Genomic DNA, 18,857 nt, shown 5'->3' with positions numbered 1-18,857 from the left:
ACCTCAAAACGTATATACAGAAAAGCTCGGGTCTTCAGAACATATTTACAAAGGGGTCACATCTGTGGCCATCATCTCCACCACTCGTGGAGGAAATGGAGCAGCAGCAGTGCTGGACTCTGGTGCCAGCACTGGGCCCAGCTGGGCTGGGAGCTGGGCCCAGGGGCTGGCAGGGCTGGCAGGGCTGGCACGGCCCCAGGCAAGCGCAGGGCAGGCCAGGGGTGCTGCTTGTGCCAGCACAATCCAGGGCCCGCTGTGGGCACCGTGTCCCCGAGCGGGGCCATCCAGCCCAGCCCCAGCCCGGCGAAGGGGACACACTCTGCCTGTGGGCAGGGCATGGGAGGCATTTGTTTGTCCTGCTCCTGGGGCTCCATCTTCAGCCAAGGACCATGGGCTCCTCCTCATCCTTTTCATCAACTTCCATCTCCTCGATGTTGTCCTCCTCATCAACTTCCATGTCCTCAGCCGTCTCTTCTGTGTCCACCTCCATCATTTCCTCCCTGTCCAGCACTGTGTCCACTTCCATGTCCTCCACGGTGTCGATGGCAGTCTGCAAGAGGCAGCACAATCTCTTGGTGGGCTTCCTGTCCCACACCAGTCATTCCCACATGGCTGCAGCCTGCCCAAGCAGGGTGCCCATCCCTGGCCTGGCAGTGTACCTGAACTGGGGCAGCAGTGCACATCCTGCTGGGATTGGCGTCAGAGCAGGCAGCAGGAAAAGCCCAGGCAGCAGCCAGAGCTCAGCACTGATGGGCAGAGCAAAGAGCGAGTGGGCTCTGACCGTTGGCAGCAGGTGAAGTGTCTGCTGTGCTGCGTTCCAGGTTCTGGACCTTCCACCTGGAACACTCTGGGAGCTGTGATGTCACAGAAGTTTCAGGGCCATTCCACATGGGGAGATGGGGACCATGGAATGATCAAATCCTTGAATGGTTTGGCTTGCAAGGGCCCCTAAGGGTTATCTGGTTTCAACCTGAGCAACCTGCCACCACACCAGGTTGCTCTGGAGCCTGTCCAGCCTGGCCTTGGATGTTCCTGGGGATGGGGCATGCACAGCCTCTCTGCGCTTGTCCCTGTGACAGGGACAGGCACCCTCACAGTAAAGAACTTCTTCCCATCATCAAATCTCTTCCAACTCTTGCAGTTTGATCCCATTCCCCCTTGTCCTGTCACTGCAGTTTGTTCCTGACAAAGTATGCTCTACCACTTCCCGGTATTTCAGGCTGTTCCTGCAGAGTTACACGTGCGGCTGAACTTGCAGACAGGAGAGAGAAAAGCCAAGCTCCCAGACAGAGAAAATGGGGAAAGTGACAGCAGGGAAGAGAAAAGAGGGAAAAGATAGATATGGCAGAATTTGGGATGGGTGGGCTGTGCGATTGATGCCTTTTATGAGTGGCCAGTGTTCGCTGGTGCAGTCAATTACTGCCTCTTGCTTAGACTGGGTTGCTGGGTTAGGAGCTCAGCAGCGCTGACAGCAGAGCCCTGTCCTTTGTGATCCCTTTGGGATGGCAGTGGAAGTGCCCTGAGTGCACATTCAGTGGCACCTTCATGGCTTCTCATGCCTGGATGCCGAAAGGAAATTGGCACGGTGGCTTCTCTGAATGGCATTTAGTGCTTTGAAATATCTGCAGCAAGAGGTGTGAAGTTGCTTTCTGAGCCTCTCCCTTGGCATCAGCTGTGGGGGCTGAGGGCTGGCCTGAGCCCGGTGCTGTGTCCCGCTGGGAGCAGCCCCACAGCCTCAGCTGCAGACCGGGCACTGCCAAAGGTCCTGGAGATCACCCCTGCCCTGCAGCCACCTCTGTAAAGGGGCTTTAAATGTCAGCGGGTGCTGACTTTGCCCTGGAACCCTTGGTTTAGTTCCTGTGGGGAATTTCTCGCCAGGATTGCGTGGGATTAGCCACAGCCCCCTGTGCTGGGGATCCCTGGGCAGTGTGGGGCTCTCAGGGCAGCTGGCCGGGCAGGGGCTGAGCTCGGGGCCCTGTTGGGCTCCTGGCCCCCAGCAGCAGCAGCCCCAGGGCCCAAAGCCCCCCGGCCCTGCCCAGCACAGCCTGCCCTGCCCCTGCAGCTGGCCCCCGAGTAGGGGACAGGGGCCAGTGGCCGCTGGCAGCAGCAGCAGTGGGGGCAGGCTGAGGATGCCCTGGCTTGGCTTTTGTCTCTGGAGCAATCCGGGCCCAGGGCAGTGCAAAGCAGGCTGGGGAGCAAAGCCCGGAGCCTTTGGAGGCTGCAAGCCTTAAACACCAGCCCCTGCAGCCCCCCAGATCCAGGTGCCACAGTTGCCAAGGCTGCCATGGCCTTCAGAGCACGAAGGTGGATTTTGCATCCCTGTGGCCCGATGCCGGCTCTCGGGCCAGGAGTCCCCGTGGCTGCAGCAGCGAGGGTGGCTGAAGGGTTCCTTCCTGCCTGGGGGCATTGCTGCAGGGGCCAGTGCTGTCAGAGCCCCCTCTCTGCTGGGGACAGCTCTGCTCCTGGGGGCCCTGCCCTGTCCCTGCCCAGGAAGCCCAGCAGTGCCCAGTGCCAGGAGTGGTGTCAGTGGGAGCCCCTGTGCACAGGGACCCCAGCCCCGGGGTGGCCGTGCCAGCCCCCCCAGGCACCTCCAGCCCCGGGAACCCAGAACAACTGGAAACCACAACTGTGCAAACGCTGCCTGTGCCCAAAGGAATTGCAAAGAGAAGTGAGCTTTTGAAAATTAACAGGATCTCTTCTCCAAAGATCGGCAAAACCTTGGATTTACAAACATGTTTTATTGTAACAATCCTTATAACAGCAACAATCTTCAAAACATATTTACATGGGATCCTATAGCCTAACAAACTTCTAAACGTATTTACAGAAAAGCTCTATTCCAGAGAACATATTTACAAAGGGGTCACAACTGTGGCCATCATCTCCACCACTCGTGGAGGAAATGGAGCAGCAGCAGTGCTGGACTCTGGTGCCAGCACTGGGCCCAGCTGGGCTGGGAGCTGGGCCCAGGGGCTGGCAGGGCTGGCAGGGCTGGCACGGCCCCAGGCAAGCGCAGGGCAGGCCAGGGTTGCTGCTTGTGCCAGCACAATCCAGGGCCCCCTGTGGGCACCGTGTCCCCGAGCGGGGCCATCCAGCCCAGCCCCAGCCCAGCGAAGGGGACACACTCTGCCTGTGGGCAGGGCATGGGAGGCATCGGCTTGTCCTGCTCCTGGGGCTTCATCTTCAGCCAAGGACCATGGGCTCCTCCTCATCCTTTTCATCAACTTCCATCTCCTCGATGTTGTCCTCCTCATCAACTTCCATGTCCTCAGCTGTCTCTTCCATGTCCACCTCCATCATTTCCTCCCTGTCCAGCACTGTGTCCACTTCCATGTCCTCCACGGTGTCGATGGCAGTCTGCAAGAGGCAGCACAATCTCTTGGTGGGCTTCCTGTCCCACACCAGTCATTCCCACATGGCTGCAGCCTGCCCAAGCAGGGTGCCCGTCCCTGGCCTGGCAGTGTACCTGCACTGGGGCAGCAGTGCACATCCTGCTGGGATTGGCTTTAGCGTAAGGGGCAGGAAAAGCCCAGGCAGCAGCTAGAGCTCAGCACTGATGGGCAGAGCAAAGAGCGAGTGGGCTCTGACCGTTGGCAGCAGGTGAAGTGTCTGCTGTGCTGCGTTCCAGGTTCTGGACCTTCCACCTGGAACACTCTGGGAGCTGTGATGTCACAGAAGTTTCAGGGCCATTCCACATGGGGAGATGGGGACCATGGAATGATCAAATCCTTGAATGGTTTGGCTTGCAAGGGCCCCTAAGGATTATCTGGTTTCAACCTGAGCAACCTGCCACCACACCAGGTTGCTCTGGAGCCTGTCCAGCCTGGCCTTGGATGTTCCTGGGGATGGGGCATGCACAGCCTCTCTGCACTGGTCCCTGTGTCAGGGACAGGCACCCTCGCAGTAAAGAACTTCTTCCCATCATCAAATCTCTTCCAACTCTTGCAGTTTCATCCCATTCCCCCTTGTCCTGTCACTGCAGTTTGTTCCTGACAAAGTATGCTCTACCACTTCCCGGTATTTCAGGCTGTTCCTGCAGGGTTACACGTGCGTCTGAACTTGCAGACAGGAGAGAGAAAAGCCAAGCTCCCAGACAGAGAAAATGGGGAAAGTGACAGCAGGGAAGAGAAAAGAGGGAAAAGATAGATATGGCAGAATTTGGGTTGGGTGGGCTGTGGGATTGATGCCTTTTATGAGTGGCCAGTGTCCCTGGTGCAGTCAATTACTGCCTCTTGCTGAGACTGGGTTGCTGGGTTAGGAGCTCAGCAGCGCTGACAGCAGAGCCCTGTCCTTTGTGATCCCTTTGGGATGGCAGTGGGAGTGCCCTGAGTGCACATTCAATGGCACCTTCATGGCTTCTCATGCCTGGATGCCGAAAGGAAATTGGCACGGTGGCTTCTCTGAATGGCATTTAGTGCTTTGAAATATCTGCAGCAAGAGGTGTGAAGTTGCTTTCTGAGCCTCTCCCTTGGCATCAGCTGTGGGGGCTGAGGGCTGGCCTGAGCCCGGTGCTGTGTCACGCTGAGAGAAGCCCCACAGCCTCAGCTGCGCACCGGGCATTGCCAAAGGTCCTGGAGATCACCCCAGCCCTGCAGCCACCTCTGTAAAGGGGCTTTAAATGTCAGCAGGTGCTGACTTTGCCCTGGAACCCTTGGTTTAGTTCCTGTGGGGAATTTCTCGCCAGGATTGCGTGGGTTTAGCCACAGCCCCCTGTGCTGGGGATGCCTGGACAGTGTGGGGCTCTGAGGGCAGCTGGCCGGGCAGGGGCTGAGCTCGGGGCCCTGTTGGGCTCCTGGCCCCCAGCAGCAGCAGCCCCAGGGCCCAAAGCCCCCCGGCCCTGCCCAGCACAGCCTGCCCTGCCCCTGCAGCTGGCCCCCAAGTAGGGGACAGGGGCCAGTGGCCGCTGGCAGCAGCAGCAGTGGGGGCAGGCTGAGGATGCCCTGGCTTGGCTTTTGTCTCTGGAGCAATCCGGGCCCAGGGCAGTGCAAAGCAGGCTGGGGAGCAAAGCCCGGAGCCTTTGGAGGCTGCAAGCCTTAAACACCAGCCCCTGCAGCCCCCCAGATCCAGGTGCCACAGTTGCCAAGGCTGCCATGGCCTTCAGAGCACGAAGGTGGATTTTGCATCCCTGTGGCCCGATGCCGGCTCTCGGGCCAGGAGTCCCCATGGCTGCAGCAGCGAGGGTGGCTGAAGGGTTCCTGCCTGCCTGGGGGCATTGCTGCAGGGGCCAGTGCTGTCAGAGCCCCCTCTCTGCTGGGGACAGCTCTGCTTCTGGGGGCCCTGCCCTGTCCCTGCCCAGGAAGCCCAGCAGTGCCCAGTGCCAGGAGTGGTGTCAGTGGGAGCCCCTGTGCACAGGGACCCCAGCCCCGGGGTGGCCGTGCCAGCCCCCCCAGGCACCTCCAGCCCCGGGAACCCAGAACAACTGGAAACCACAACTGTGCAAACGCTGCCTGTGCCCAAAGGAATTGCAAAGAGAAGTGAGCTTTTTAAAATTAACAGTATCTCTTCTCCAAAGATCGGCAAAACCTTGGATTTACAAACATGTTTTATTGTAACAATCCTTATAACAGCAACAATCTTCAAAACATATTTACATGGGATCCTATAGCCTAACAAACCTCAAAACGTATATACAGAAAATCTCGGGTCTTCAGAACATATTTACAAAGGGGTCACATCTGTGGCCATCATCTCCACCACTCGTGGAGGAAATGGAGCAGCAGCAGTGCTGGACTCTGGTGCCAGCACTGGGCCCAGCTGGGCTGGGAGCTGGGCCCAGGGGCTGGCAGGGCTGGCAGGGCTGGCACGGCCCCAGGCAAGCGCAGGGCAGGCCAGGGGTGCTGCTTGTGCCAGCACAATCCAGGGCCCCCTGTGGGCACCGTGTCCCCGAGCGGGGCCATCCAGCCCAGCCCCAGCCCGGCGAAGGGGACACACTCTGCCTGTGGGCAGGGCATGGGAGGCATCGGCTTGTCCTGCTCCTGGGGCTTCATCTTCAGCCAAGGACCATGGGCTCCTCCTCATCCTTTTCATCAACTTCCATCTCCTCGATGTTGTCCTCCTCATCAACTTCCATGTCCTCAGCCGTCTCTTCCATGTCCACCTCCATCATTTCCTCCCTGTCCTGCACTGTGTCCACTTCCATGTCCTCCACGGTGTCGATGGCAGTCTGCAAGAGGCAGCACAATCTCTTGGTGGGCTTCCTGTCCCACACCATCCATTCCCACATGGCTGCAGCCTGCCCAAGCAGGGTGCCCGTCCCTGGCCTGGCAGTGTACCTGCACTGGGGCAGCAGTGCACATCCTGCTGGGATTGGCTTTAGCGTAAGGGGCAGGAAAAGCCCAGGCAGCAGCTAGAGCTCAGCACTGATGGGCAGAGCAACGAGCGAGTGGGCTCTGACCGTTGGCAGCAGGCATAGACTTAGATTGGCACCGTAGCGGGGGGGTTGTTCCTGGCTCGATGCCTCAGGTCATCAGGGCAGAGATGCCACCTACAAGTGGGCACGAGACCGAGGGGTGGATCTAACCATGGACAGTGTTTCTCAGGTTATCCATGACTGTGAGACGTGTGCTGCCATCAAACAGGCCAAGAGAGTGAAGCCCCTATGGTATAGTGGGTGGTGGTCCAAGTACAAGTATGGGGAGGCCTGGCAGATTGACTACATCACACTGCCCCAGACACGCCAAGGCAAGCGCTACGTACTGACCATGGTGGAAGCCACCACTAGATGGCTGGAGACTTTCCCTGTACCTCATGCCACTGCCCGGAACACCATCTTAGGCTTGGAAAAGCAAGTCCTGTGGAGACACGGCACACCTGAGAGAATTGAGTCTGACAACGGCACCCGTTTCAAGAACAGCCTTATCAACACCTGGGCCAGAGAACATGGTATCGAATGGATATGTCATATTCCTTATCATGCTCCAGCTGCCGGCAAAGTTGAACGGTGCAACGGACTCCTTAAGACTACCCTAAAGGCACTTGGTGGGGGAACATTTAGAAACTGGGAAATTAACCTGGCAAAAGCAACCTGGATGGTCAACACCCGAGGGTCTGTCAGTCGAGCTGGCCCTGCCCAGTCAGAACCCTTACACACAGTAGATGGAGATAAGGTCCCTGTAGTAGATATGAAAGGTATTTTAGGGAAATCTGTTTAGATTAATCCCACCTCAGGCAAAGGCCAACCCATTCGTGGGGTTGTCTTTGCTCAAGGACCTGGTTACACTTGGTGGGTAATGCAGAAAGATGGTGAGACCCGCTGTGTACCACAGGGAAACTTAGTCTCAAGTGAGAACTGGGTGTAAGATTTCATTGTGTGCAGATGGAAATAGAATAAGGGGTGGATAATGTCCTGGTTTGTAAGATAAGCTTGTATTCTATTTGCCATCTGTTGGAGGTTGGGCAGGTTTGTTATCTCTTCCAAGAACAATGGTTTGCTACGAAGAGGTAATGGTTTGTTAATGGGCCATTGACTGAATCACTGCAGGGCTGGTAACATAACACCATCCCATTGTGAGATGCTCCACCCAGAGGGGGAAGCCAAGCACTCTGTTATTGTATAAAGGGGTACCTTTTGGGGAGACAGAGCAGCTCTCTCTCTTTGAGAGATTCCCAGAGAAGCAGCTCCTTCGGCAGTACTCCCGAGAGAAGCGGCCGGAGCGCGGTGAGGCAGCGGCGGCGGAGCTCGGAGGTGGCCTCTGCGCAGAGGAAGACTGGCCCAACTGCCACCAGATCTTCAGAGAAAACTGTACCATTCTAAAGATCACCATTTCAGCTGCAATTCATCAGCCACTGAAGAGGAGCAGCTGTAATTTCAACTGGATTGCTACCAACACCCTGAATCCTCAGAGTGAAAGGTTGTAGACTTTATCACTAGTTTTGTTTGTACCAATTGCATTTGCCTTTTAAAATTGTTCTTTAGTTTCTCCTAGCAAAGAATTCTTACTCCCATTCCCATATCTTTGCCTGAGAGCTTTTAAATTTAAAAATCCTGGAAATTCGGAGGGAAGGGGTTTACCTTCTCCATTGCACATGAGGCTTTTGCCCTACTTCACAGACTCCTGTCTTGTCCAAACAAGACACACAGACACTGGGACAGTTCTTGACTAATTTTGGGGTTGATTGCCTGGATTATGTTTGGTTTTGTTTTTGCTTTGTTTCCTTGGTGTGCCTGAAGTGTCCAGTCAGGTGCAGAGTGACTCTTGCCAAGGAAATCTGTGGTGCTGTCACTTAATCTTAAAGCTGTTTTATGCTATTCCCCTGCTGGGGATTTTTAAAGTGCTCTCAAGCCCTCCTTCATAAGAGGGTGAAGGAGCCCTGGCCAAGCTCTGGCCCTGGGGGCACAGGGATGCTGCTAGGGGGTCCCTGTCTCCCTGTTCCAACTGTGACGGCCCTGAGCCCCTGTCCCCGTGTCAGGCTCTGGGCTTGATCTCCTCAAACATCCTCAGCGGGAGGCTGCAGCGCCAGGGGCAGGGGGACCCAGAGGGACACGGGATGCCACCGGGCACGAGCAGCTTTGGACTTCTCTGGGAGGAACTGTGAGTGGGAGCTGGCTTGAAGTGACCTCCCCAGTAAGGTCACAGAGCCCCTGAGATGTCACACTGCCTCCTGGGATGTCACAGCCCATCCTGAGATCTCACAAATCCCCCTTGTGATGTCACAGAGCCAGTGCTGCTCTATCACTCTGGGATGTCATACAGTTGTGCTGTGATGGCACAGAAGACTCTGGCATCACAAAGTCAGCCCGTGTCACAATCCTCTAGTGCAAGCGGGAATCATGACAGTTCATTTTCCCCATCTCAGAATTAGCAGAAGTAGATAGGCTTATCATGAGAAACCGAATGTGATAAACATGTTACAAATGCAAGGCTCCAAGATATTCATTATTAATTTAATAAAAGTTATTAAGTGTACCAAATATAAACTTTGAGAAAAATGAAAAAAAGCCACTATAAAAAAAGTCAATGTGGAGCCCGGGATTGCCACCGGGTGAGACACAGGTTTGACAGCTGCAGCAGAGGGTCCTCTATGCTTCACACCGACCGTCCTGTCTGACCCATTTCTATACGATTTTCCTTGCCTGAGCCAGAGTCCCCTTTCTTCCTTTTCAAAGTGCATGTATTCATGTGGAGTTCTTTTCTCTGTGGCAAGTTGAACAATACGTGTCCGGAGAGTGATGAACACCTGTGTTTGCAGTCCTGGAATTCGGATTTGAGATGTACCTCCCTGATGGCTCTGACTATCTCGGTCTCGGATATTTATCGTGTATTTATCGTCCGGGTGTTTCTCGGACAACCTTGATGCATGATCCCTCTCTGGGCTGGCCACTTTCGTTCGCTTGTAAATAAAGTCCTCCCTCTCTCGTCCAGGTGGCTTTGACATGGTGTTGCAGTCGCTGTTGCTGGCTTGTGCGATTTAACAACTTCTTATAAGAGTATAATTTAACAGCACATAACTATAAAATAGACGACAATTTTATTTGCACGAATTATCCTATAGACATATAACAGTCCTAATGATTCCTTGAGGCCTTGCAGTGTCACAATGTTCTCCATGGTTCCACAGGCCCCACAGTGTCATGTGACTCCTCTGTTCCATGAGTCCTGCAATGTCACAATGGACCTTTGGACCAATGGACCATGGGGCTTTGCAGTGTCACAACGCTCTCCTTTGGCTCCACAGGGTCACAATGGAGCACTGATTACAGGCAGCCTCTCTGTGTTACCCTGGAGCTTTGTTTCCATGGGGTCTCGCAGTGTCCCAATGGAGCCTTGGTTGGATGGGGCCTCACAGTGTCACAATGATGCCTACATTCCACTGAGGCACACGGCGTCACTAGGGTCCCCTTGCTTCCATGAGGCCCAGCAATGTCACAGTGGTGTCCATGAATCCATGAGGACTCACAGTATCCCAATGGTCTCTTGATCTCACATGGTCCCACAGTGTCCCAATGGTCCCTTGGTCTCACAAGGCCCCACAGTGTCCCAATGGTCACTTCTTCTCACATGGCCCCACAGTGTAACAATGGTCCCTTGGTTCCATGATTCCTGGTCTGGTGCATTCCCCTTTCCCCTTCTCAGGCCGCCCTGCCAGCTGAGAAATGCTCACTGGGCCTGGGCCTTGGCCAGCAGCCCCTGGGCTCAGCTCCTCTGGAGCTCATCACAGACACTGTCTGCTCCAGGCTCAACCCTTCATCCCCTGGGGAGATGCCAAAGCCTCCACAGGGAGCATTTCCCTTTGCTCAGGGGAATTTCTCAGAGGTGCCTTGTAGTGACTCTTTGTGTCTGTGTGCACACAGGAGTGCCTGTGCTCAGGGAAATGTGGCAGAAATGCTGCTCTCTGAGGGCTTTGATTGCCTTGGATAGCTGAGCCAGTCAGGCCTGGAAGTAAGGTTAAGTCATGTCACCCTGATTCTTAAGATTTTCTAAAGCCTTCTGAGTTTCCATTCTGTTGGAGAACCTTCCCACACAATTTCTGTCAACAACATATTGTTTACAATCTTTTATGGGGCTGGACAAACTTGATGTACTAGTGCTTTGTCCAATGTCTTTGGACAGGTGGCCCATTCACTCTCCAATCCAATGTCACCTTTGGGAAAGTATAAAAGATGGAGTCGGAGAATAAACTTTTCGCTTTACCTCGAAAATAGCAGGTGGCTCGCGTCGTGCTTTCACGTGTCTTATAGCGACAAAGTCACAAGCTGTAAGCAAAGTTAAATGCTGCTAAGAGTTGTTCTTTTGCTAATTTGTGAAGCTTAATAGAAGTTATAAGCAAAGTTGAATATTGTTAAGTGTTATTCCACAGCTCTCTTTAGCTTTTAGGCTGTATTCCTTTTATCCTTGCCCTCACTGTCCTTTCGTCACACACACACACACACACACACACACACACACACACACACACACACACACAAACACACAGAGACACACAGACACCGGGACAGTTCTTGACTCCTTTTTGGTTTGATTGCCTGGATTTTGTTTGGTTTTGTTGTTGCTTTGTTTCCTTGGTGTGCCTGAAGTGTCCAATCAGGAGCAGAGTGACTCTTGCCAAGGAACTCTGTGGTGCTGTCACTTAATCTTAAAGCTGTTTTATGCTACTCCCCTGCTGGGGATTTTTAAAGTGCTCTCAAGCCCTCCTTCATAAGAGGGTGAAGGAGCCCTGGCCAAGCTCTGGCCCTGGGGGCACAGGGATGCTGCTAGGGGGTCCCTGTCTCCCTGTTCCAACTGTGACGGCCCTGAGCCCCTGTCCCCGTGTCAGGCTCTGGGCTTGATCTCCTCAAACATCCTCAGCGGGAGGCTGCAGCGCCAGGGGCAGGGGGACCCAGAGGGACACGGGATGCCACCGGGCACGAGCAGCTTTGGACTTCTCTGGGAGGAACTGTGAGTGGGAGCTGGCTTGAAGTGACCTCCCCAGTAAGGTCACAGAGCCCCTGAGATGTCACACTGCCTCCTGGGATGTCACAGCCCACCCTGGGATCTCACAAATCCCCCTTGTGATGTCACAGAGCCAGTGCTGCTCTATCACTCTGGGATGTCATACAGTTGTGCTGTGATGGCACAGAAGACTCTGGCATCACAAAGTCAGCCCATGTCACAATCCTCTAGTGGAAGCGGGAATCATGACAGTTCATTTTCCCCATCTCAGAATTAGCAGAAGTAGATAGGCTTATCATGAGAAACCGAATGTGATAAACATGTTACAAATGCAAGGCTCCAAGATATTCATTATTAATTTAATAAAAGTTATTAAGTGTACCAAATATAAACTTTGAGAAAAATGAAAAAAAGCCACTATAAAAAAAGTCAATGTGGAGCCCGGGATTGCCACCGGGTGAGACACAGGTTTGACAGCTGCAGCAGAGGGTCCTCTATGCTTCACACCGACCGTCCTGTCTGACCCATTTCTATACGATTTTCCTTGCCTGAGCCAGAGTCCCCTTTCTTCCTTTTCAAAGTGCATGTATTCATGTGGAGTTCTTTTCTCTGTGGCAAGTTGAACAATACGTGTCCGGAGAGTGATGAACACCTGTGTTTGCAGTCCCGGAATTCGGATTTGAGATGTACCTCCCTGATGGCTCTGACTATCTCGGTCTCGGATATTTATCCTGTATTTATCGTCCGAGTGTTTCTCGGACAACCTTGATGCATGATCCCTCTCTGGGCTGGCCACTTTCGTTCGCTTGTAAATAAAGTCCTCCCTCTCTCGTCCAGGTGGCTTTGACATGGTGTTGCAGTCGCTGTTGCTGGCTTGTGCGATTTAAAAACTTCTTATAAGAGTATAATTTAACAGCACATAACTATAAAATAGACGACAATTTTATTTGCACGAATTATCCTATAGACATATAACAGTCCTAATGATTCCTTGAGGCCTTGCAGTGTCACAAAGTTCTCCATGGTTCCACAGGCCCCACAGTGTCATGTGACTCCTCTGTTCCATGAGTCCTGCAATGTCACAATGGACCTTTGGACCAATGGACCATGGGGCTTTGCAGTGTCACAACGCTCTCCTTTGGCTCCACAGGGTCACAATGGAGCACTGATTACAGGCAGCCTCTCTGTGTTACCCTGGAGCTTTGTTTCCGTGGGGTCTCGCAGTGTCCCAACGGAGCCTTGGCTGGATGGGGCCTCACAGTGTCACAATGATGCCTACATTCCACTGAGGCACACGGCGTCACTAGGGTCCCCTTGCTTCCATGAGGCCCAGCAATGTCACAGTGGTGTCCATGAATCCATGAGGACTCACAGTATCCCAATGGTCTCTTGATCTCACATGGTCCCACAGTGTCCCAATGGTCCCTTGGTCTCACAAGGCCCCACAGTGTCCCAATGGTCACTTCTTCTCACATGGCCCCACAGTGTAACAATGGTCCCTTGGTTCCATGGTTCCTGGTCTGGTGCATTCCCCTTTCCCCTTCTCAGGCCGCCCTGCCAGCTGAGAAATGCTCACTGGGCCTGGGCCTTGGCCAGCAGCCCCTGGGCTCAGCTCCTCTGGAGCTCATCACAGACACTGTCTGCTCCAGGCTCAACCCTTCATCCCCTGGGGAGATGCCAAAGCCTCCACAGGGAGCATTTCCCTTTGCTCAGGGGAATTTCTCACAGGTGCCTTGTAGTGACTCTTTGTGTCTGTGTGCACACAGGAGTGCCTGTGCTCAGGGAAATGTGGCAGAAATGCTGCTCTCTGAGGGCTTTGATTGCCTTGGATAGCTGAGCCAGTCAGGCCTGGAAGTAAGGTTAAGTCATGTCTCCCTGATTCTTAAGATTTTCTAAAGCCTTCTGAGTTTCCATTCTGTTGGAGAACCTTCCCACACAATTTCTGTCAACAACATATTGTTTACAATCTTTTATGGGGCTGGACAAACTTGATGTACTAGTGCTTTGTCCAATGTCTTTGGACAGGTGGTCCATTCACTCTCCAATCCAATGTCACCTTTGGGAAAGTATAAAAGATGGAGTCGGAGAATAAACTTTTCGCTTTACCTTGAAAATAGCAGGTGGCTCGCGTCGTGCTTTCACGTGTCTTATAGCGACAAAGTCACAAGCTGTAAGCAAAGTTAAATGCTGCTAAGAGTTGTTCTTTTGCTAATTTGTGAAGCTTAATAGAAGTTATAAGCAAAGTTGAATATTGTTAAGTGTTATTCCACAGCTCTCTTTAGCTTTTAGGCTGTATTCCTTTTATCCTTGCCCTCACTGTCCTTTCGTCACACACACACACACACACACACACACACAAACAGACAGAGACACACAGACACCGGGACAGTTCTTGACTCCTTTTTGGTTTGATTGCCTGGATTTTGTTTGGTTTTGTTGTTGCTTTGTTTCCTTGGTGTGCCTGAAGTGTCCAGTCAGGAGCAGAGTGACTCTTGCCAAGGAACTCTGTGGTGCTGTCACTTAATCTTAAAGCTGTTTTATGCTACTCCCCTGCTGGGGATTTTTAAAGTGCTCTCAAGCCCTCCTTCATAAGAGGGTGAAGGAGCCCTGGCCAAGCTCTGGCCCTGGGGGCACAGGGATGCTGCTAGGGGGTCCCTGTCTCCCTGTTCCAACTGTGACGGCCCTGAGCCCCTGTCCCCGTGTCAGGCTCTGGGCTTGATCTCCTCAAACATCCTCAGCGGGAGGCTGCAGCGCCAGGGGCAGGGGGACCCAGAGGGACACGGGATGCCACCGGGCACAAGCAGCTTTGGACTTCTCTGGGAGGAACTGTGAGTGGGAGCTGGCTTGAAGTGACCTCCCCAGTAAGGTCACAGAGCCTCTGAGATGTCACACTGCCTCCTGGGATGTCACAGCCCACCCTGGGATCTCACAAATCCCCCTTGTGATGTCACAGAGCCAGTGCTGCTCTATCACTCTGGGATGTCATACAGTTGTGCTGTGATGGCACAGAAGACTCTGGCATCACAAAGTCAGCCCATGTCACAATCCTCTAGTGGAAGCGGGAATCATGACAGTTCATTTTCCCCATCTCAGAATTAGCAGAAGTAGATAGGCTTATCATGAGAAACCGAATGTGATAAACATGTTACAAATGCAAGGCTCCAAGATATTCATTATTAATTTAATAAAAGTTATTAAGTGTACCAAATATAAACTTTGAGAAAAATGAAAAAAAGCCACTATAAAAAAAGTCAATGTGGAGCCCGGGATTGCCACCGGGTGAGACACAGGTTTGACAGCTGCAGCAGAGGGTCCTCTATGCTTCACACCGACCGTCCTGTCTGACCCATTTTTATACGATTTTCCTTGCCTGAGCCAGAGTCCCCTTTCTTCCTTTTCAAAGTGCATGTATTCATGTGGAGTTCTTTTCTCTGTGGCAAGTTGAACAATACGTGTCCGGAGAGTGATGAACACCTGTGTTTGCAGTCCCGGAATTCGGATTTGAGATGTACCTCCCTGATGGCTCTGACTATCTCGGTCTCGGATATTTATCGTGTATTTATCGTCCGGGTGTTTCTCGGACAACCTTGATGCATGATCCCTCTCTGGGCTGGCCACTTTCGTTCGCTTGTAAATAAAGTCCTCCCTCTCTCGTCCAGGTGGCTTTGACATGGTGTTGCAGTCGCTGTTGCTGGCTTGTGCGATTTAAAAACTTCTTATAAGAGTATAATTTAACAGCACATAACTATAAAATAGACGACAATTTTATTTGCACGAATTATCCTATAGACATATAACAGTCCTAATGATTCCTTGAGGCCTTGCAGTGTCACAATGTTCTCCATGGTTCCACAGGCCCCACAGTGTCATGTGACTCCTCTGTTCCATGAGTCCTGCAATGTCACAATGGACCTTTGGACCAATGGACCATGGGGCTTTGCAGTGTCACAACGCTCTCCTTTGGCTCCACAGGGTCACAATGGAGCACTGATTACAGGCAGCCTCTCTGTGTTACCCTGGAGCTTTGTTTCCATGGGGTCTCGCAGTGTCCCAATGGAGCCTTGGTTGGATGGGGCCTCACAGTGTCACAATGATGCCTACATTCCACTGAGGCACACGGCGTCACTAGGGTCCCCTTGCTTCCATGAGGCCCAGCAATGTCACAGTGGTGTCCATGAATCCATGAGGACTCACAGTATCCCAATGGTCTCTTGATCTCACATGGTCCCACAGTGTCCCAATGGTCCCTTGGTCTCACAAGGCCCCACAGTGTCCCAATGGTCACTTCTTCTCACATGGCCCCACAGTGTAACAATGGTCCCTTGGTTCCATGATTCCTGGTCTGGTGCATTCCCCTTTCCCCTTCTCAGGCCGCCCTGCCAGCTGAGAAATGCTCACTGGGCCAGGGCCTTGGCCAGCAGCCCCTGGGCTCAGCTCCTCTGGAGCTCATCACAGACACTGTCTGCTCCAGGCTCAACCCTTCATCCCCTGGGGAGATGCCAAAGCCTCCACAGGGAGCATTTCCCTTTGCTCAGGGGAATTTCTCACAGGTGCCTTGTAGTGACTCTTTGTGTCTGTGTGCACACAGGAGTGCCTGTGCTCAGGGAAATGTGGCAGAAATGCTGCTCTCTGAGGGCTTTGATTGCCTTGGATAGCTGAGCCAGTCAGGCCTGGAAGTAAGGTTAAGTCATGTCTCCCTGATTCTTAAGATTTTCTAAAGCCTTCTGAGTTTCCATTCTGTTGGAGAACCTTCCCACACAATTTCTGTCAACAACATATTGTTTACAATCTTTTATGGGGCTGGACAAACTTGATGTACTAGTGCTTTGTCCAATGTCTTTGGACAGGTGGTCCATTCACTCTCCAATCCAATGTCACCTTTGGGAAAGTATAAAAGATGGAGTCGGAGAATAAACTTTTCGCTTTACCTTGAAAATAGCAGGTGGCTCGCGTCGTGCTTTCACGTGTCTTATAGCGACAAAGTCACAAGCTGTAAGCAAAGTTAAATGCTGCTAAGAGTTGTTCTTTTGCTAATTTGTGAAGCTTAATAGAAGTTATAAGCAAAGTTGAATATTGTTAAGTGTTATTCCACAGCTCTCTTTAGCTTTTAGGCTGTATTCCTTTTATCCTTGCCCTCACTGTCCTTTCGTCACACACACACACACACACACACACACACCCCCACCCACACACACACACACACAAACAGACAGAGACACACAGACACCGGGACAGTTCTTGACTCCTTTTTGGTTTGATTGCCTGGATTTTGTTTGGTTTTGTTGTTGCTTTGTTTCCTTGGTGTGCCTGAAGTGTCCAGTCAGGAGCAGAGTGACTCTTGCCAAGGAACTCTGTGGTGCTGTCACTTAATCTTAAAGCTGTTTTATGCTACTCCCCTGCTGGGGATTTTTAAAGTGCTCTCAAGCCCTCCTTCATAAGAGGGTGAAGGAGCCCTGGCCAAGCTCTGGCCCTGGGGGCACAGGGATGCTGCTAGGGGGTCCCTGTCTCCCTGTTCCAACTGTGACGGCCCTGAGCCCCTGTCCCCGTGTCAGGCTCTGGGCTTGATCTCCTCAAACATCCTCAGCGGGAGGCTGCAGCGCCAGGGGCAGGGGGACCCAGAGGGACACGGGATGCCACCGGGCACGAGCAGCTTTGGACTTCTCTGGGAGGAACTGTGAGTGGGAGCTGGCTTGAAGTGACCTCCCCAGTAAGGTCACAGAGCCCCTGAGATGTCACACTGCCTCCTGGGATGTCACAGCCCACCCTGGGATCTCACAAATCCCCCTTGTGATGTCACAGAGCCAGTGCTGCTCTATCACTCTGGGATGTCATACAGTTGTGCTGTGATGGCACAGAAGACTCTGGCATCACAAAGTCAGCCCATGTCACAATCCTCTAGTGGAAGCGGGAATCATGACAGTTCATTTTCCCCATCTCAGAATTAGCAGAAGTAGATAGGCTTATCATGAGAAACCGAATGTGATAAACATGTTACAAATGCAAGGCTCCAAGATATTCATTATTAATTTAATAAAAGTTATTAAGTGTACCAAATATAAACTTTGAGAAAAATGAAAAAAAGCCACTATAAAAAAAGTCAATGTGGAGCCCGGGATTGCCACCGGGTGAGACACAGGTTTGACAGCTGCAGCAGAGGGTCCTCTATGCTTCACACCGACCGTCCTGTCTGACCCATTTTTATACGATTTTCCTTGCCTGAGCCAGAGTCCCCTTTCTTCCTTTTCAAAGTGCATGTATTCATGTGGAGTTCTTTTCTCTGTGGCAAGTTGAACAATACGTGTCCGGAGAGTGATGAACACCTGTGTTTGCAGTCCCGGAATTCGGATTTGAGATGTACCTCCCTGATGGCTCTGACTATCTCGGTCTCGGATATTTATCCTGTATTTATCGTCCGAGTGTTTCTCGGACAACCTTGATGCATGATCCCTCTCTGGGCTGGCCACTTTCGTTCGCTTGTAAATAAAGTCCTCCCTCTCTCGTCCAGGTGGCTTTGACATGGTGTTGCAGTCGCTGTTGCTGGCTTGTGCGATTTAAAAACTTCTTATAAGAGTATAATTTAACAGCACATAACTATAAAATAGACGACAATTTTATTTGCACGAATTATCCTATAGACATATAACAGTCCTAATGATTCCTTGAGGCCTTGCAGTGTCACAATGTTCTCCATGGTTCCACAGGCCCCACAGTGTCATGTGACTCCTCTGTTCCATGAGTCCTGCAATGTCACAATGGACCTTTGGACCAATGGACCATGGGGCTTTGCAGTGTCACAACGCTCTCCTTTGGCTCCACAGGGTCACAATGGAGCACTGATTACAGGCAGCCTCTCTGTGTTACCCTGGAGCTTTGTTTCCATGGGGTCTCGCAGTGTCCCAATGGAGCCTTGGTTGGATGGGGCCTCACAGTGTCACAATGATGCCTACATTCCACTGAGGCACACGGCGTCACTAGGGTCCCCTTGCTTCCATGAGGCCCAGCAATGTCACAGTGGTGTCCATGAATCCATGAGGACTCACAGTATCCCAATGGTCTCTTGATCTCACATGGTCCCACAGTGTCCCAATGGTCCCTTGGTCTCACAAGGCCCCACAGTGTCCCAATGGTCACTTCTTCTCACATGGCCCCACAGTGTAACAATGGTCCCTTGGTTCCATGATTCCTGGTCTGGTGCATTCCCCTTTCCCCTTCTCAGGCCGCCCTGCCAGCTGAGAAATGCTCACTGGGCCTGGGCCTTGGCCAGCAGCCCCTGGGCTCAGCTCCTCTGGAGCTCATCACAGACACTGTCTGCTCCAGGCTCAACCCTTCATCCCCTGGGGAGATGCCAAAGCCTCCACAGGGAGCATTTCCCTTTGCTCAGGGGAATTTCTCAGAGGTGCCTTGTAGTGACTCTTTGTGTCTGTGTGCACACAGGAGTGCCTGTGCTCAGGGAAATGTGGCAGAAATGCTGCTCTCTGAGGGCTTTGA

This window comes from Lonchura striata, chromosome 13 (genome assembly GCF_050655825.1).
Source record: "Lonchura striata isolate lonStrDom1 chromosome 13, ASM5065582v1, whole genome shotgun sequence".
In the NCBI taxonomy this organism is placed as follows: Eukaryota; Metazoa; Chordata; class Aves; order Passeriformes; family Estrildidae; genus Lonchura; species Lonchura striata.
Note: the sequence above shows the minus strand (reverse complement) of the source record.